Here is a 20,652-nt window from a genome sequence, read left to right as displayed (position 1 = left end):
CCGTGACTTCTACATGTTGCCCATGGCCTGAAAGAAAAATGAGATGTGCCTGAAAGCCTCCTGGTGGGGTCAGGACAGGAGCCCCTTTCCTAAGAGGTGACCCTGCCTGCTTCCCCCCCTCCTGGTCAGTTGCTCTCTGTCCTGGTTAACCCTGTCACACTTTGTTCAGGAGCACACTTTGCACAAGCTTCAGTGCCTTCCCAGTTGAAACCACACAGATGTTACATTCCTGAGTGCTTTTGTGATGGGTCAAGCCAGTGCTTGTAATTCCTGCAGCTCTTTAGCCCATGCTCCTGGGTTCCTGTCCACCTTCATACACACTGCTGTTTTGCAGTTTTCCCCCCTCCCTCTGAACTAGAGCATCCCATCCTTTCAGACCAGACAAGCTAGAAGTAGCCTGCTTCCCCAGAGCAGAGCGTGTTGGACTTACCAACCCAATCTTCAGAGCATATTCCTGTTTTTCAGATTGTGACTCTGTTTATCCGTTCCTTCCTTCCCCTTTCTTAACAACTCATGTCTGCCCAATTCACCGAACTCCCACACCAGGCAGAAACCTTGGTGCTGAAAGAGCAAGCAAATCCTGGCAGGGATGCCTGCAACGAGGCTCACCAAGATGAGGGCAGCTGACAGCCCCTGCTCCCTGGAGAGGCAAGGCCTCCATCGCGACACCCTCAGGGGAGGCAGCAGTGGGGAGGGGGAGGTAGGTTAGCTCCACTTGCTGCCACTTCTACACGGGGGAAGGGTTTCAGCTGAAATGTCCCTAATCCCACTGTTTTTTTCTGCTGCTTTCTGGGCCCATTACTCATAACTTTGAAGTCACATGAGGCTTGTCTCATTCTGAAGCTTGTATGTAAATGAGCACCCAGCCTGTCTCTTGTGACTGACTTGTGTGGGAACATTAAAGCTAATGGTGCCTTCTTTTTTTTTTTTTAATACTCTGGTATTTCCCTAATGGCCTTAGGGGATTTTGGTCCTCTGATGCTTTCTGCTGTCTGCCCAGCCAGACACCTCCTCAAGTTCAAGTATTTTTTTCCTTCCTGTTCTGCAAGAGAGAACTTTTATTTGGATTCTCCCTTTTTTGTGACCACTTATGGAAGTCTCTTTGCTGAGATGCAAATCTTTCATAGATGGTTTTCTGAGCATAAAGCTAAAACTAATATGAAACAATTGGCTTAACTACTTTCATTGCTCTGGAGTACTTTATAACATGGTGCAGTAAAGGATTGCTGTGCCAGATGTGCTTACATATTCATTTTGTTTATGGAAACGATACTTTTAGATGTTTTCAGTAATTCTTCCTGACTGGGATCTGAATATTACCTATGTTTCTAGACTTCTTAGAGATATAACATCTGTATTAATACGTAACATGACATGGGAGAAAGCAGTTACTAAATTTTTATACATTTATCTTCTGACACTTCAGTGCTCTGCTGGGCAAGTCTTTGTTTTGCCATAAAGTACTATCCATATGGGCAGGGATGGGAGCACTAAATAACATGTCGTCAGTCAGAGGAAACATTTACACTCTTAGATCTCTAACTTGGTGTGTTCCAGGAGCCCCAGGCAGGACCTAGCATGGTGGGCTTTTCAGGTAAAGCAACAACAGAGAGGTCCTGTTGCTTCACTCTCGGTGCCAGCTGTGATGCTCCACCTTCACACAGAAGCTTAAGACATCATATTGACAGCCTGCGAGCCAAGCACCCATCCTTTCCTCCTGCTCTTGGTTGGATTCATCTCCATCCTGTACAGAGTCCAGTCCAGGCTGCAGAGCAGAAGGGAACAGTTCTGGTTATTGAAGTCAGGACGTGTTATTCGATTAGCCTGTCAGGAGTTGCTTGCCATGCAAGTTCGTGTACAGCTTAGTGTACAGCTGCCAGCTGACCCACAGGTGGCATGGAGCAATTAGGAATGTAATAAATGGAAATGAAAAACATTAATTGAGTTACTGTAAATGTAGGAGTGGCCTCATATCTGCTTTTTATGTGCCTGATGGAGTCACAAGTGGTTACTCTTTTGCCAGCTGTCTCATCCTGGTGTTCCTGCACATGCTGCAGACTGTCCTAATCTATACCACCCCGTTCCTTGGAAGTGTCTGAAGTTATTTCAAAGAGGAAAACACAAAACAAAACAATTAAAAAAAAAACAAACACTTTTTTTTTTTTTTTTTTTTCACAAAACCTGGGCCTAGTCCTACACCCTTTGGAGCAGAAATAGTGTAGCGGTGACATAGCCATCAGCCTGGGGACCTGAAGAGTGAGAGGCCAGCTGAGGCCCTTTTCAGGCCACAAAGCTGACACTGAAGTCTCCTACCGGTGGAGGGAGGGTGGCTATATCCAAACTGCTTTGGGAAGGCCCCTGGCATAGGCATCATGCTGGCTCACAGGGGCACAGACCAGTGTGTTGAAGTGATCTGAGGCTGCCATGGCACAGCACCCATAGCTTGGGTCAGTGTCCCTAAGATTTGGTTTTGTTCAGACGCTTTGACTGTAAATTGGAAATGCTTTGCTTAAAGGAGACTCTTTGATTTTTGGGAATTGCTGTCATTTCTGCTGGGAGCAAGAAATGGCAGGTGCTCAGCAGAAATGGATACACATCTGCATATGTTTCCTGTAGTAGTAGTTTCCAAAGGTTTTAGATTTTGGATCACTGTGAAACTGATATGTTTTGGTACCTAAAATTAATCATTTGCAACAATTTCCAGGTCTTACGCATCACCTGGTTAATTAGAATTTACCCTATGTTATTGATGCAAATGCAGCTGCATGTCTCTTCAGCTAAATATAAGCGACTTTATCTGGAGCTGTAGTTTGGCAACTTCTATTGCACTGAAAGTCAGTTAAATCACCCATAACTGGGAACTATGGCCTTTACGCTAACAGTGACAGGAATAAGAGAGAAGGCAGTTCAGTGATTAGGATACACACAGCAAAAAGACCCCAGAGTGAGATACAAGCTCTCTGGATACACTAAATTGTCCTTCTCACCTGGGATTGGGATGTTTGCCTCAAAGCGCCTCTTCCAAACAGGCACAGCAGGGGCTTTTATGTTTCTATGTAACGGAAGTAGTCTACTTTATTGAAAAAAAGTAAAAATGCATTCAATTTTCGTAAAACACATAGTTTAGCACGGTGCAAGTTTTGTCTAGGTGAGAGCTATGTGGGAGCAGCAATTGCATAATCTTATCCAGCATACCTGAGCAGGACACAACAGCGTAACATGTACAGCACCAAAATAGAAAACCACAACACTGAGCAGTTACCATTTCAGTTTATATCAAAAGGGTGAGGCCCCTTAAAATGAGCAGTTAGCGGTACAGGTGTCTTTACATCCAGGTGCTCAGTTTCTCAGCTGCCCATATTTAACAAGCTAACCTAATTTCGTTCAGTAAGCCCTGCACTGATGCTTTCTACCACACCAGTGACAAATACTGGTGGCACGAGCCCTTCCCTGCTTCAGAAGGGCGGTGCTAGCTGCACATGAGGAAAGACAAAATGCTTGGAAGTGGCTTAACTGAGATGCTACTTCGTTAACTCTCCTTTCCTTGGCCATCCATGGATATTTTGGAGAAGAGTGCCCTCACAGGGGTTATTCATCTGGCTGTTATGTTGAGAGAAACACTCTAGTACCTCACAGGCCTGCCTTGCTCCTGCATGAGTGGAGAGGCCGAACCCAGCCAGGTCAAGCCACACCAGGCCAAGCTGAGTCAAAACAGGCCAAGCTGAGCCGATCTGGGCCAGGCAGTCCTCCTCAGGTGGCCCTACAGCCACTGACCGCCACGAGGAGCTGTGTCAGCCCTCCATCACCATCCTCCTCGGCCTGCCAGCAGCACAGGACCCCTGTCAAAGGGCTGACACAGCCCTGTCCCACTGAGCGCTCTGCAGGCAACCTGGTGAACCCGGTGTGGTGGCATCTCGAGTTGTCGAGATAAATGATCACTAAAAAAAAAATAAAAAAATCCTTTATATATAAAAATTAAAAAAAAAAAAAAGTCTTTAATGTTTGTCAAACAGAAACCTGAAATAAGAGCAGGTAATTTTGCCTGGGAGTTTTATGATGACTTCTTTTTGTACTAATGTTAATTTTCAAAAACTCCCTGTGTCTAATATTGAAAGACAGCCTACGGCATGTTATCCAGACTACCCCCTCCTCCAGCCTCAGCCTCACTAAACCAAATACCATGTATGTAATCTCTCCCCCCTCCCACCACCCCCTGACCTCTGACAGCAATGATTCTTTTTGTTATTGATTCGGGTTTTTTTTCTTCTCCCCCCAACACCCCCTCCCCCCCCCCCTTTTTTTTTTGGTTAAGCCCTAGTACACATACGTGTTGGGCAGGAAGTCAGATTTCCCCTGGTGAATTACCATGGGGGGGGGGGGAGAAGGGGGCTTAGGTTTTGTTCTGTCATTATGGCTTCATTTCAAGGGATTCATATGATCTAATATTGAGCACACATTGTGAGTTAGTCCAATTCCCAAAACAGTGGCTACTAATTTTTTTTTTTAAATTAAAAAGCCACTGTGGCTTTTTAAAAACATTAATAAGCCACAAAGTCACAAGAAGGGGTCAAAATTCCCTTCTCATTTACAATGTAGAGCAAAGCTACTGAGCTGGGGGTGTGCTCCAAGAAAGGCAGCTATGCAGTGTTTTGCACTTTTAAACAAATGTTTCTATCACCCTGAGGTGCACTGCTGATTGCTGTGGGACCAAATTTGTCCATGACATTAAGTGTTATGTAGCCTGAGATCACACAGTCAGAATTCCCACTTGCTAAAGGTAATGACTGCAGGAGTCATTTCATTTCTTCTCGTCTGACATTCATAGAATCATAGAATCATAGAATATCCTGAGTTGGAAGGGACCCTTAAGGATCATCAAGTCCAACTCTTGACACCGCACAGGTCTACCCAAGTTCAGACCATGTGACTAAGTGCACAGTCCAATCTCTTCTTAAATTCAGTCAGGCTCAGTGCAGTGACCACTTCCCTGGGGAGTCATAACAGAAGAGTGTGAAGAGCACTGAAGTGATGCCTGGAAAACATTTTACTTCCACCTCTGATAACATTTATACTGGTGTAGACCTTTGAGAATTGGACTGACTTCAGCAACTTTACTCCAGATATTCTGTAGGATTAGTAGGATGGGAATTTAGCCAGGCTATTTATAAAAATAGTCTCTTACTTCCTTTTACATGTTCTGGAGTAATAAATAAATAAATATATATTAAATTGCTGCTGTTGCAATCCACGTGCCACAAAGATATGCCGATCTAAGCACACCTTATTGTTAAGTCCTCTTTTAAATATTGGCACATCTTGCACTGGTTACTTGTTGCAGTTTAATGGGAATAAAGCATCTCAGCCTTTTCTGTGGTCCTTAATGCACAGCCACTTAAAGAGCAAGGGAAGTAGTCAGACTGATATTTCAGCGTGATAGGTTACAGCTTATTCAGCCTGCAACGTAGTACCTGCAATGAGGACAAAACTAATTTCTCCTTGAGGGTGGAGATCACATTTTTTTTTTTTTTTTTTTTACGTATTATTAATGCACAGCCTAGCAGAAAGAGATGTTGTTACATGGCTTTTTCATGATCACGTGCATGTCTAGACCAGCCTACATTTGCCTAAAAGAAAAAAAGTCATCGTTTCCAGAGACTTTTTTTAAAAAAGGGAAGTTTGGGTGGTGGTGATAGAGCAATGAATGGTGACCCCTGGCAGAGCTGCTCTCTGCTAAGGCTGGTGCTGGGCTGGGTCCTTGGAGGCAGGAAAGCCTCCGGTGCTTGCCAGCACTCCTGTGCATTTGAGTCATAGCAGTAGTGAGCACCGTGTAAGTTCAAAATGCATTACTCAGAGCAGGCAGGTTGCTCAGGCCCATCAGGCTCAGCCGTACCCCAGTCTACGTGAATGTCAAACTTAATGTATTCATCACCAGAATTTTCCTCCTCTCACTCTTTCTTTTAGGCACTCAGCAGGGAAGACCAATTAAGGCAGAATTTCGTATTATTGGACTTTCGCTGTTGAATTAACCAACTTTCAGTTCGGTTTGCCATTACTTCAGACTTTGAGCTTTGCTCCTCTTCCCTGCATGGGCGCTAAATCAGACGTCCACACCGGGCTACACTGTGCACTCAGTTCTCCTCGGGGCTTTAGTTTTCCATGTGTCTGCACATTATAAGTCGGCTACAACAGCCGCACCACCCAGCACGTTGAGTTACCTCACTGTCACACGTTCTTTCATCCAAGCTGGCTTTCCTCTCCCAGAATAGCAACCCACCAGCAGCTGTGACCAAGAACAAGCTGATCTTTATTGTGCAGAGCTTCATGATACTTTCCACTGCACAGCTATGCATGCATTTATAGAAGTGTCTACACGTGCTGTAGGTGGCACAGTGTTTCCAGCTTCAACTCCCCAAGGTACCTGTGGTTTCCCTCTGTCCTCTGATAGCTTCTGTCTCGCTGTTCCCCCACCCTCAGAGTGGAGCAGGGTGCTCCTGGGTCAGTTTCTGGGGGGAACACATTCCTCTGCTCCGTGGTCTTCGGCGAAGTTGAGGATCCCAAGTGCAGCTTGTTGAAAATGTCCAGCCCCTAATGCTCCTCTTTGTGCTTGTCTTCATCTTACAGATGGCTACATCTGAAGAAATGCAGAAGTCTGGCCAAGTTCTGCAAAGGGCTTACCTTCTATATTTCACAGTGTTTAAATTTTTTGAGTTATCAACGCCTCCTATTTGGAAATAATTTTGAATTAAGCTCTCTCATCAAGCCCCACCAAATAAAGAAAATATAGGTAGGTTTCATCTCTCTCTCTCTCTCTCTCTTTTTTTTTTAATTTCTTTTATTCTCTACATTGAAGTTTCAGCCTGTAATAGTAACATCTGTTGCATAGCTGTCAGCAGAGTAATTGTTCCCAACCTCTTTTTATTGGCCTGCTCTTCGTGTTGTGTTTCAGGGTATTTCAACTAAGTATTTTCAGCGCTAGGGGAGGTGTAACTAAATCATATTGATCATGACTTATTTTTTGCAGAGTTTAAAAGAAACAAGCTATTTGAAAATTCATACTAATTTATAAAAGGTCAAATAAGTCTGTTTTAATACCACAATGAGGAAAATATCATCTGTATATAAAATTAATCCATCAAAGCCTATAATAACTTGGAAATAATTGCAGGACATCAGAGAGGACAGCAAAAACAGGAGCTGATAACTTTGTGGAACCAGTAAGTGTTTAATCTATAAACTCTCTTGCTTTGAGCTGGGTGAAGCAGAGACAAGTAGACACAAGAAAAAAGTACAAACAAGTTCTTTATTCTGAAACTGCATTAGAGCACTCTAAAGATAGCATCAGGGACTGCGTGGAAATCCCCTGGATACTCTTTGTAATTTTTTCCGGTGAATCTCAGGATAGCAAATATGAGAGGCAAGGGTAAGTGGATGACCACAGCTGGTGTAAGCCGCACTCTGGCATTCTGCTTTTGTGGTGCAGACACCCAGGGTGGAATTCAGCTTGCTTGTCCTTCTCTCCCTTGTCTATAAGTAGCATTCTGATGACTAGTTCAGATGTAGATGTTTACACTGTAAAGGTGACACATTTGATGAGATGTATCCCACACATCATTTCTAAGGTGATGTTTCGTCTTGAAGAAAGTTAGAAAATCAGGGCAATGCACAGATTACCTTTTACTTCGTAGCTTACTGACTACTCAGATTTTGATGATGGGCAAACCACAGAAATCATTATAATGTATGGCAATTAATGCCTCCTGATGCCAGCTGTTAGGCATTTAAATGCCTCACATAGCTGGGGGAAGTAACCTCTCACATCTTCCATGTATCTATTTGTTCTGCAAGAAACTAAGAAAGAAGAACTAACACTCATCTAACTCACCTCAGTAGTTATGAGATTATACTCATTAATGATTATAATATGATCCTGAGGTGAAAGATCCAATACTTAAATTATTATACTTAATATTTCTATCTGTATTGATGATGCACTCACTCCCCACCAACAATGTAATTTTGGGATCAGACGAGTCCCAACTTTAGAGATTTTAGCATTTTTCTGAACTAACTTTATCTTGTTTTCTTTCAGGTACTCCATGGGATATAGAGGAACCAAGATGAAACTTGCCCAAAATGAACACGCAGAACAAGATACGTGTCTCTACACTAAGCAATCAGCTAAATCATAAGCCTGCTCTGTTTACCATTTACACAGTTAGCTTACCAGTGTTACAGAAGTGTATTTGAATTCCTAAATAATTTCCAGCTCAGGTGTGTTGTGATCTCAGTGTAGAAAATCAGAGTGCAGTAATATCAGAGAAGGGCTGTTTGGAGTAAGTGTTAACTGCAAGATACTTGGCATTGTTACCAAGGACAATATATGCCGTGCTTGCATTAATAATGCATTCAGGAAAAGAAGATTTTCCTTTGCAGTAGGTGGAATTGCATCAAAGGTCTACCTGGCTCCATCATCAGTTTCTCCTGTTAACTGAGCAAAAGATCTGAAATGTTGTCAAACTACATGAAAAAGTACTGGGCCACAATTCTCTGCACGCCTCACTCAGTTGGCTGCAGATCATCATGTTTAGCTTCTTTGAATCATAAAGATCAAGATGTACCAGGGAATTTGTATCCAGCTTATACAATGATTAATGTTATAAACTGAGGGGGAAATAGATGACCAATTTGTTTACTCTGAGGTTTTCAAAGTTATCAAGGGAGATGAGAATAAACCATTGTGGCATGAACAAGGAAGTGAAGTGAAAAGTTCATCTTCTCTCTAGCTAGCTGTTATCTATTTTCTGCAGTGATTTATTGCCATAATCAATGAATAAACACCCTTTTTGCAGTGGAAAACGTTCCTAATAAAGATAAAATTCCGATCTCAGTGAAAAGTGGGAAGTACCAGTAAAAAGTTATTAAAATGGAAAAAAAAAAAGGCTAAGCAATGAGAAATACAGGGGCAAAAACACCTCTTCTCCTAGCTTACTTATACATACAAGAACTGCATAATTTCTTTTTACCCCTGCAACAAACAGTGAACACATATTGAGATATTTGCCCATTGCGCCCCCCTACCCTCTTTGTTGTTTTCAGGATATAAAACCCCTTTTATATTTGTCTGTATTAAAATGCATTTGTTTCAGTGCATCTAGTTTGCTAACCCAACTATCTTACACTGTCTGTTTTACAGACTCTTCCGTCTGCTCCATTTTTACCAGTTTACCAATCTTTCTCTTTTTTTTTTTTATCAGCAATGACTTAATATTTTCTTCCTGGCCACAGATGAAACTGTTGAATTAAATAAAATCTGGCACTGATCTCTGCGGAAAATCACTAGATAAGTCATGTGCTAAAGATTTCTTATTGCCAATCTATTAATTTTGCCAGGATGTCAGTTCTCAGTTTAATGTGTGTGCTGTTTCTGGCAGTGAGAATTGCTATATTTTTTCTATCAGAATGTTGTATAACATTGAATCAAATACCTCACAAAAGTCTATATAATCACTTTTATCAACCATTTTAGTAACTACTGTCAGCTATTCATGGAATCTTTTTTTTTTTTTTTAATAAAAAAGGTGTTTTGTTCTATTAATTAACGTAAAATGACATGAGCTATTTTCCTTCTTCTTCAAACGACTGTTGTAGGATTTGTGGGTGTAAGTTGCCTTCAAGAAGAAATGATGTTATTTACTTATATCACACAAGAACAGTATTTTCCATTGCATTAATAATTTAAGGGGAACATTAAATACAGAACCAGGATGTTTACTGAACACTTTTTCCCTGTATGTTTATAGAATTGTTTATCTCCAGAGGAGATATTTACTGCTGCTGAGATTAATTTGATGATAAAAATTTCTTTATTGCCTTTAGCTTTGCTAACCTTTGATTTTCCCTCAGTGTGAGTGTAATTTGGCTAGAGAAGATATCCAAAGTGTTCCTAAGTTCATCCTTCTACATGTTTGTGTTCTCTTTTTGTAAAGTGGAATTATATTGTAAAAGATCTAATCACATTACACATGCACAAAATGACCTACAGTATAAAAAACTCTTCAATGTCATTAATTTTTTGTCGTGTCTGTGTACCAATCTAAACCCCATGAAAAATAAACAAAGTCAAACCCTTAGCAAAGTTTTGCTTAGCAAAAGGTTGCCAGGCAATCTTTTTTTACCTACCCTCTATCCAAAACATGTAAACCACTGTATCTTCTGCCATCTGGTGCTCGACTTTGTGGAGTTTCAATCCCTGTATGTGGGAGAGAAGTGTTCATGCTATAAGCAACTCAGATGTCAAATGAACAAATGGATGACACACAGTGTGTACTGGGTTACAGTTCAACCGTCAGGTTTTGGCATTATGTGGTAATGCAAAAAGTTCCCTCCTCCTACGTGTCTGCACAATTCATCAAGCTCCACTGCCATATTCTTGCTACTGAGCTGTTCCAGCACAGCAGAGAAAATGATCCTTCAGACACTCAACCTAAAAAATTTGATAGCCTTCATTTGTAGTTCCACTCAATTGTTATGTTGTACAAAGGCTAAACAAACTGCAAACACAGTTGAAAAAAAAAAAAATCAAATATTTTCTTATGCTAAATAAGAGAGAAAAATGTGTTATGGGCTTCCTCCATTGGGTCACTGAAAACTTTCAGGAAGAAAGCATTAATTTTATAAACAGCAATTCATGTATTTGTAATGAGATTTAAATATGGGTAAAAGCAAAAAAGAGATAATCCATGGGAAGTCTGTGAATGCTTTTTCTCAAGAGCATTGTCTATTATATTTGAATGGCTCAGCTGAAGGTCATCTACACCAGTGCAACCGCATGTGCAGCAAACAAAAGGAGATGGAGCTTTGTGTGGCAAGCAAATTACGACTTAGTTGCCGTCACTGACACATGGTGGGATGACTTCCACAAGTGGAGTGTTGCAATGGATGGCTATAAGCTCTTCAGAAGGGACTGACAATGAAGGAGGGACGTTGGCATGGCTCTCTGTATTAGAGGGTGTTTCGATGTTGTAGAGCTCAGGGCTCATAATGATAAAGTCAAGCCCCTATCGGTAAGGATCGGGGTAAGGCCAACAAGCCAGACATCCTGCTGGGGGTCAGTTATAGACCACCAAACCAGGATGAAGAGACAGACGAGACATTCTACAAACAGCTGGCAGAAGTCATGCTATCATCAGCACTCTTTTTCATGGGAGACTTCAGCTTCCTAGACATACGCTGGCAATACAATACAGCCCAGAAGAACCAGTCTAGGAAGTTCCTGGAGCATGTGGAAGACGACATCCTGACACAGCTGGTAAGTGAGCCTACCAGGCGGGTGCCCCACTAGACTTCCTGTTCACAAACAGAGAAGGACTGGTGAGAGATGTGGTGGTCAGGAGCTGTCTTGGACAGAGTGACCACAAAATGGTAGAGTTCTCTCTTCTTGGTGAAGTCAGGAGGGCGTGGTGGTTTTACTCGGTTGGGCAGCTGAGCTTCCACCACAACCACTCACTCCCCCTGCTCAGAGAGAAAGGGGGAGAAAATATGATGGAATAGGGTTGAGATAAGGACAGGTAGATCACAACAATTATCATCATGGATGAAACTGACTCAACATAGGGAGATTAATGAAATTTATTACCTGTTATTAACAAGCTAGAGCAATGAGAAACTAAAAAAAAAAAACAAACAAAAAACAAACAAAACAAAACAAAAACAAAACAAAACCAAAACAAAACAAAACAAAAAAACAACAAAGAACTCCTTCCCCTCATCCACCCTCTTCTGTATCCTCCCCCCCTGCCCTGAGCAGCACAGGGGAGCAGGGAATGGAGGCTGCAGTCAGTCCCTGATGCTTCATCTCCCCCACTCCCTGCCCCTGCTCCCCGTGGGGTCCCTCCCATGGATGCCGTCCTTCCTGAACTGAGCCTGGGGTGCTGCCCACAAGCAGCAGCTCTTCAAACACTGCTCCCACACGGCTCCGTACCACAGGCAGCAGCTCCCCCCAACCCCCTGCTCATGCATGATCTCCTCTCCACGGGCTGCAGCTCCAGCCAGGGGCCTGCTCCTGGGTTAAAACTGGCTGGATGGCCGGGCCCAGAGAGCAGCGGTGAATGGAGTGAAATCCAGCTGGCAACCGGTCACCAGTGGTGTTCCCCAGGGGTTGGTGTTGGGGCTCATCCTTTTTAACACCTTTATTGACGATTTAGATGAGGGGATTGACTGCACCCTCAGTAAGTTTGCAGATGACACCAATCTGGGGAGAAGTGCCAATCTGCCGGAGGTTAGGAAGGCCCTGCAGAGGGACCTGGACAGGTTGGATCGATGGGCAGAGGCCAACGGGGTGAGGTTCAACATAGCTAAGTGCCGGGTCCTGCACTTTGGTCACAACAACCCTATACAGCACTACAGGATTGGGGCAAGGTGGCTGGAAAGCTGTGAAGAGGAAAAGGACCTGGAAGTGTTGGTTGATGGACATGAGCCAGCAGTGTGCCCAGGTGGCCAATAAGGCCAACAGCATCCTGGCTGGTATCAGGAATAGCGCAGCCAGCAGGAGCAGGGAGGTGATCGTCCCCCTGTACTCTGCTCTGGTGAGGCCGCACCTCGAGTGCTGTGTTCAGCTTTGGGGCCCTCACTACAAGAAGGACATCAAGGTGCTCAAGTGAGTCCAGAGAAGGACTACGAAGCTGGGGCAGGGCCTGCAACACAAGTACTATGGGGAACAACTGAGAGAACTGGGGTTGTTTAGTCTGGAGAGGAGGAGGCTCAGGGGACACCTTATTGCTCTCTACAGTTACCTGAAAGAAAGGTGTGGGGAGCTGGGGGTTGGCCTCTTCTCACAGGTAACTAGTGGTAGGACTAGAAGGAATGGCCTCAAGTTGTGGCAGAAGAGGTTTAGGTTGGAAATGAGGAGACATTTATTCTCAGAAAGACCAGTCAGGCATTGGGATGGGTTGCCCACGAAAGTGGTGGCATCACCGTACCTGGGGGTGTTGAAGGAAAGGATGTATGTGGTACTTGGGGACATGGTTTAGAGGGCAATATTGGTGGAATGTGGATCGTAGATTAAATGATCTCAGAGCTTTTTTCCAACCTTAATGATTCTATGATTCTATTTCCCTGTCCTTCTCAGCTGCAGTGCCTCCAGGTTGCAACTCCCAGGACCGAGGACACCTCAGGACTATTTTTCTCCAAATGGTTTGGGTCTGGTAGGTCCGAAGAGGAAATTTTGTCTCTGGACACTCCACCTGGGAAGAGCGTAAATGGTGCTTTTACATGGACATTTGCAAAGAGGGCATTCCCTATTCATAACTACAAGAGATTATAGATTTGCCTCTTTAAAAAGAATTAATTGCCAAGAAGAACCACACAAGCTGACTCCTGGGTTTGGCTGGCAGGCACCATCCTGCTGGTACAGCTACAGCTGCTACGGTAAAGCATGGCAGGAGATGGCCTTTCCCTCTGCCTTGTGACACTTGTTCCTCCCCATCACGTTGCCTGTGGAACCTACACTGCCATGCCCACAGAGGAGGCCACCACAGCCCCTCCAGGGCTGAGATGTTTCTGTGGGGAGCCATTTTCCCTCCCTGTCACCTGCTGGGGCTGGGCTTCCTGTGGGGCAGGGGAGATGGGGCAAGGCAAGAGAGCAAGCCAAGGGCTCTTGAACAATGCCAGGAGTGGATGAGTCTGCTCATCACGTATTTCTTTTTCATGCATTTAATTAGTTATTTCCATCTTCTGATTTATTCCCATTTCTTTTCCTGTACTCTCTATGGCAGCAAGCCCCAGCACTGCCCTTGTGTCCTGGGAGCCAGTGCATCAGGACACACTGGCACCAGGTCAAAGCTAATGTACCTCCTGCTGCTGGAGGACAGGGGCAGCTCCACATGGCAACCGTGCATGGCTCAGCTCAACTTCCATGACTTCCCCCAGCATGACCTAAAATACAGCCCAGTGTCTATAGGATGCGTGGAAAAACCTCTTGAAATCTCTTTGCTGCTTCCACATACAGAGCCTAGCAGAATCTCTTGGGGTTTTGTTTTTTTGTTGCTTGTTTATTTGTTAGATTTTGTCTCATTTCCTGTGAATTTTGAAAGAAAAAGTTTTAAAAAGTCCCCAGGCAAGCATGTTTCCAGCATGAAACTCAGCAGTGCCTGTCCTGCCTAGCCAGGCTGCTCACTCATGCCCAAGCTGTGCGTGAAGAGTGAGCTAGGCAGAAGTTTCTAACCACTGACACCACCCCATTCACCCACAAGGACACAACTTTTTGCCTTTAAACTCTGGTTCATCCATTTCATCCGTTCTCAAAATGATTCTACAGAGAGTTAGAGATATAAGCCTTTATAAACATATTTATACCACACTGGTCGTGTGGGACAGACAGGTGTGCAAGACTGTGCTTACCCTTGCTCACAGCAGAGAGCCAGAGCATCTGTGTGCCAAATATTTTCAGGCTTTGTAATTTAAATGAAACTGCAATTACAAAAAAAAACAAAACAAAACAAAAAAAAAACAAGCAAACAAAAAAAAAAAAACTGTAATGATTTTCTGTGAAAAACTATGAACAGGATGAAGAAAGAGAAAGCAGAGTGTTTTGCTGGTTTTCTTTTTTTTTTAAAACTAAGATTGCAGCTCACCGTTGTAAAATTACCTCAGTCAAAACAACATTGCAATGTCATTGTATATAATGTCAAAGCCTTAACATACAGCTGTTGCCTGACACAATACAATATTACTGAAATGCTGATAAAGAAAAGGACAGTGTGTATTTATATTGTACCTCGCCTTCTTCTATAAATAAGTTACCTAACCAAACAAATAGTGAGAGGAAAATGAGATCTTGAATACATTACTTATTTTGTCACCAAAATTAAGTTTACCACATAGTGTTAATAACTGCAATTTAAAGACATCATCTCACTGAATAACAGTGAGAAACAGGAAAAGATAAGTCACACCACACCCAGAAACCACGCTTGCATAGTCACAGAATAACCTGAGTTTCCTGAACAAATGACAGGTGATTTTTTCCAACCTTCAGATAGTCATTTTTGTCCTCCTAATTCTGGCTTAATCAAAAACCACATGTGAAAATCTTAAAAAAATCCACCCTTAAGTACTCACCCAGGCTGGACAAGTCTGTTCTCTTCGCCCACTGGCAGTGCAGGGGCTCATCTCAGCAGAGGGTCTCCCCCTGTCTCACCTCCTCCTCCCTGCTAAGGATGCTGCAGTGGGTGGGATGCTTTACCACTGGGCCACCTAGCAGCTCCTCTACTTCTGCTTGGATCATGTCCAAATTCCTCTAACCAGAGGAATACGGACATAAAAGCATATCTGATATCATTCGATCAATACCCACTTGAGAGTAACCAGGGATGACTTTAAAAAATGCCCCCTACTTTTCCCTTGCCTATTAATTACACAAACTCCTCCTCCCCTTGTCAGTGAGACACAGGGGAAACTAGCCACTGGTGATGACTTATCTGCACAGATTTCATGTGGCTTGTCATCACAAGACTGGGTTTAACACATCATGCAGCTGTTTTGCTAAACAGAGTGCTTTATTCTGTCTTTGGTCACTTTTTTTTTCTTTTTTTTTTTTTTTTTGGCCAAAGTATGACATTTGCACGGATATGCGTTTCAAAAACAAATTCTATCAACTTCTAGATGGTATCTCCACTGTCTCAACCCTCACTACTGTAAAATCTAAGTTGGAAGTTTACCATGATTCATGCAACCTCTTCCTTTCCCACGTGAAAATAATTCTTGTTCCTCAGACACCTTACCTAGGAGTCTCTCACACGTCTGTGTACCTGAGGCTCAACTGCTTGTACATAAGTCTCAGTTGTTCCTTATTTCAGCTCAGGGTCAGATGTTTCAGACATCATTCATACTTCCAGCCACATCTCTCCAAGTAACGTGAAAATATTGTCATATTTTTTCCAAAATGCCATGGGGTACTTCCATCCATTTCAAAAGCTATCACTGCTAGAAAATTTCAGGTGAGAATCAAGCCTGTGGCTGGAGCCAGCACATCATGCACACCAGCTGATACCCCCAAAGGATGCCTTCAGTTCCCACCACTCCACTGTCATCTGGCTGGCAGATCTCCACAGCTTTGCCGTGTGCACGGTCTCCCATCTGTTTTGGCGTCCTGATGTCTTCATCTCTGTGCTTTCCCCTGGCAGAGTCTCATTGCTGCCTGCCTGTGCTGGGAAGCCACTGCATGTGCTGAGGACCCCGAGTCATCAGGGCAGTGCCTGTGGTCAGCACAGCTGCTGCCATGCAGTGAGAGTGCTGTGACATAGCTGGCTGAAAAAAGTTTCCCTGTGGGCAGATTCCCCTTCCCAGTTCCTCTTTTAGCCATTTTTTTGCCTCCCCCTCACTCATCACAGCCTCGTCCTGTCTGCTTGGCTAGCAGCCTGCCCGCCTGCTGCCTGTGTGCTCTCATCCCTGGTGCAAACAAGCACCACAATTGCTTTGTAAAGCCCACAGGACTTCACAGCTCTCATGTAATGACATGAAATATTTGAAAATAGCTAAAAGAGACATTTTTTGTGCCACATACTTTTTCTTTTTTTTTTTTTTTTTTTTTTTTAATTTATAAGTAATTTGCTGCAGTGCTTGGTGGAAGTATTTGCAAACATGGCTGTAGAGCAACCCCAGCATTTTGTCTCCAACTAACCATTATTCTTTACCAGGTGAAGGACCAAGGACAAAGCATTGCAGAAGTCCACAGTCCTGTCAGTACACTGGTGAGGACAATCCACCATGAGAAAGAAAAACGATGGCATGGATGTGGCTGACAGACTCTGCTGTCTTGCAGTGCTTCTCTGCCTCTTTAAGAAACTACCCAACCAAGAGGGAAGGAGTGTTTGCATTTTTCTAGGAGGTTATTTAGGGATGCCTGTTGCCTAATTAAGAAATGTTTCCACCAAGTGATTAGCAGGCTACCCAACTGTGTGTATCTTTTATTCACCTTCTGCTTGGGAGCACACCCAGGCTTTGTGCTTTATACTGAGCTATTTTCACCTTTTTTCGCTGCAGCTGTTTTCAATGGAAAGTGCTGAAAATGCTTCTCCTCTGCCTAATAGTCAAGGAAAGAAAAAATATTCCTTGGACTTGCCAGAGAAACAGTTCAGTCACCTGTAGTCCTTTACAGGTTTCTTTGATATCTGCCTTTTGCTGAAGAGGCACCTCCTCAGAGGCACACATGCCCTTTCTCCCTGCCCACCTTGGACAGACTGGCAGCATGCCCCTATACTGTTCTGTAGAGCCCGCAGCCCATGTGGGTCCTTCAAGACCTGCTGTGTTCTGCTTAGGTGATCAAGGCTTAAAATGGCATGAGAGCCTGGGAGAATTGTTCCCTCAAGAACCACTTCCTGCCATTACTCTGTACCTTTTTTTTTTTTTTTTTTTGGCTTGAGAAGAACCATAGCTACCATTTGTAAACGTTTCCTCCCTCTTCAATAATTTTCTCATGTCCTCTCCATTTTATAAAAGGAAATCCAGATGTGCCTGGTTTTTCCAGTGCCTGTTGAAGGTGGAGAAAAAAAACACAAGCTTCAGTAGCTGACTTTCATGCACTACACAAATACCCCAGCAATGAGTAAAATAAAGCTCACTCTTCAGAACTTCATAAGAGATCTAACCCATGTTTCGTTCTACAAGCAAAGAGGGATGATGCACCTCAGATGAATCAGGTAAACATCCCACACTTGCCTGCGCACTGGAGGCAGTCAGTGGCAGTTTTCTCAGTGACCAGTGTCCCCTGGAGGTCCTCAGGTTCAGACGCATTGCTGTGAAGGCTGGGTTATTGCACAGCAGAGGAGGGTCTGTCTACCTAAGCATATCCATTGATTGGTTAGAACTGCAAAAAGAGAAGATCAGAGACAAATCTTTTCTCAAACTTCATGCAGATTTCACTGAAACTGACCTGAAAAGGCATTAAAATTCTTACCACCCTCAGGGGCACCACAAGCTATGTGGGAGGCTGATTATCAATATACTGCAGCTCTCCCTTAAAAAAGGGTCCCTGAAAATCCCTCTGCTACATGCTGTATTTCTGCTGCTTCCCTGAGGGATGTGTCACCTCCACCTGCTTGTAGAAATAAGATTTATACAGATTTAAAGAAGATTTAAGTACAGATTTATATGGCTTTGCCTGTCTACCAGAGGAGCACAAGGGTGCCTCGTGCCAGTAAAGTCTGGGTTAATACCACAAATCTTCCAACGAAGCTTCCTGGCAGCTCTTCACTTCAAAACTTTTCTTACACTGGGATGGTTGGTGGAACAAAAGCCAATACCAAAGATAGAAAATGTTTGAGACTAAAAATACAGAGTAACCAGGGGTATTGTGTGTGGTTGAATAAGGGGAAGTACTTGACCTCATGGTGCCCTGGGTTCCAGATGAGCAGTCCTGAGCCTGTCGAATCAGTATCTGACAGCTCGCTTTTTTGTCAGTATTCGTCCTTGACATTATGTGTCACATCTTAAAGAAAAAATAAATCGTTTATAACTTCATATAAATACCTGCCTATGGGAATTAGTGACAGCTGCTACAGGTATGCCCAACAAACAGTCTGTATCCGTGAGAATAATGTACATTTGATGTAGCGATTGAATATGTACTACTTAGAGCCACATAGAAAAAGAAGGAAAAGGTGGACAAAGCATTCAGTACATGGAGAGAGAAAATAAGGGCACTGGAGTTTAATGTTCATTACCTTCTATTCAGGTACACTATGAATCCTTTCTAGATGCTTGTCTCTGAATAGGAGAATGTTGTGGGTTATGTGGGGACTCCAGACTGATTAATTCAATTCTTGTGTCTCCCACAAATTTCCCATATAACTTAGAACTTTTTTTTTTTTTTTTTTTTTTTTTTAGTAGCATTTCTGGTGACACTGCTCAGTATAAAACTATCATATACTAGATCAGGTGCCTGATATGTCTGTCATACAGAAGCACACATACCTCATCATGCCTCCTAGTGCTGGTGCAGTGAACAACAGACACCCTCAACTCGTGAAGGTACAGTGTTTCTGCAAGAAAAGATCATGGTCAGGACTAAGCTTATGGCCAGAAAGCTCTAAAAAAGGTTTCATAATCACAACTCACTCTCTGTTTGGCATCACCACAGACAGTTTCATCAAGGACTTACTAAACAGGGATGCAAGATTACCTTGATGGTCTCCTAAGAAATCTCTCATTTCCAAATTTTTGAAAGCTGCTACCATTAATTTTCTCTGAATATGCATGAGTGCCAGTCATGCTATTAGAAACAACAGAGAAAACAGACTTACTGGCAATTGACATAAATGGACAAAAAGTTAATAAATAAATCACTGTTCAGCATAAGAAAAGTCCCTAGAGTACGCTTGTGTAACTCTTTATTTGCATCATATGAGATTTATACTGATTTCTATTGGCCTGACATTAAGCAAGAAAATAAAATAAAGTTTTGCCCAATTTTTATGAAGTCTTGTAAATCAATATGTGGTCACCAGTTTCACAATATATGCTCTTGAAGAAGAGCCTTACTTTTACTGAAAGACTAGGACAAAGGTAAAAATTTGATTGAACTGCTTCAGCCTCAGCTAAATCTCATCACACGTCCTCTCAGCTGACTCCAGTAGTTTCATTTTGAATGTACAATCTAACAATCTAAACTCAAATCTCACTGCTGTAGCAGTGAAAAGGTGTAGAAAAAACACCTAGACTCTGCGTGGGAATTTGCTACAAGATTTTGAAGACAGTTGTCCTGGTCAACAAGGTGCACCAATTCCCCTCCCCATGAGCCAGTTCTTTTTTTGGTAGCTAGTGCCTAGCCTGTCTACCATTCTCCTGTGAAATCAGCCTGGATATTGCAATTATAGGAAAAAAACATGTAGTCATGATGAAAATGCATTAAAAATTTCTGTCACACCCAGAGTGGTTGAAAAAAAAAATAAATGTCAGAATACTTCCAAATTAAAAAGGCAATATTAAAGCAATATTTCACAATATCATGTCAATTTTGCCAAAATACTATTTCAGACAAAAAGATGAGAAATTCCTAACATTATCAGATGATCTGTTTAAATGTCTCATTAAGGAAGAAGAAAAAAGGAAAAAAAACCACCAAGACTACATTTTTTTTGTTAAAGTGAAATACCTGTGCAAGTCCAAGTTAGGCTAAGTGCAGGTCTAGGTTTCTTTTGCTATATTCCTACTTGTTGTCCAGAGTTCTTTGGTGACAAGTTAAACATTCAGGTTTCAAAAACGTCAAGATCTTTTATGAAAGCAAGACTTCAAACTCTTTTAATGATTTTCAGATTTCTTTCTTGGAGATTTTTAACATAATATTTTGGTTTCTAAATGTCAAAAGAAGCAAAACAATATTTGCTATGCAATGTTTCTTAGTAGGTGAGTAGTAGATTTCCTTTACAGATTGAGTCAACATTTTCAACTACAGGAAACTAAAGCTAAGGACCTATATCCATGCATGTACATGTATATCTAATCAGCTCTGAAAATGCACAATTAGCATTTATATCCCTGAAAGAAGGCGATTGCCTTTATATAGAAGGGCAAAAGTGGTTGTAAAAGGCACGTTATCTAAGACAAGGGCACCTGTACTTTCCCACTCCTGCAGAAGGTATCAGGATCCAGAAAACC

The 20,652-nt window shown here is 42.7% G+C and overlaps 1 long non-coding RNA gene across 2 annotated transcripts; it reads right to left on the bottom strand.

Annotated features, from left to right (window-relative positions):
* Positions 1-27: 27 nt before the first annotated feature.
* Positions 28-16,495, bottom strand: LOC137854187 (uncharacterized). 2 transcript variants are annotated; one of them, XR_011095005.1, is made up of 4 exons: positions 15,118-16,495; positions 10,180-10,249; positions 6,419-7,569; positions 28-1,765 (listed from the first exon to the last, which is right to left on the bottom strand). It is a non-coding gene; the product is annotated as an uncharacterized lncRNA (long non-coding RNA). The 2 variants fall into 2 exon arrangements; XR_011095004.1 differs by having other exon boundaries at positions 6,419-11,511.
* Positions 16,496-20,652: the final 4,157 nt, after the last annotated feature.

The sequence above is a fragment of the Anas acuta genome, chromosome 3 (genome assembly GCF_963932015.1).
Source record: "Anas acuta chromosome 3, bAnaAcu1.1, whole genome shotgun sequence".
Classification (NCBI taxonomy): Eukaryota; Metazoa; Chordata; class Aves; order Anseriformes; family Anatidae; genus Anas; species Anas acuta.
This window is presented reverse-complemented; position numbering and strand designations above follow the sequence as displayed.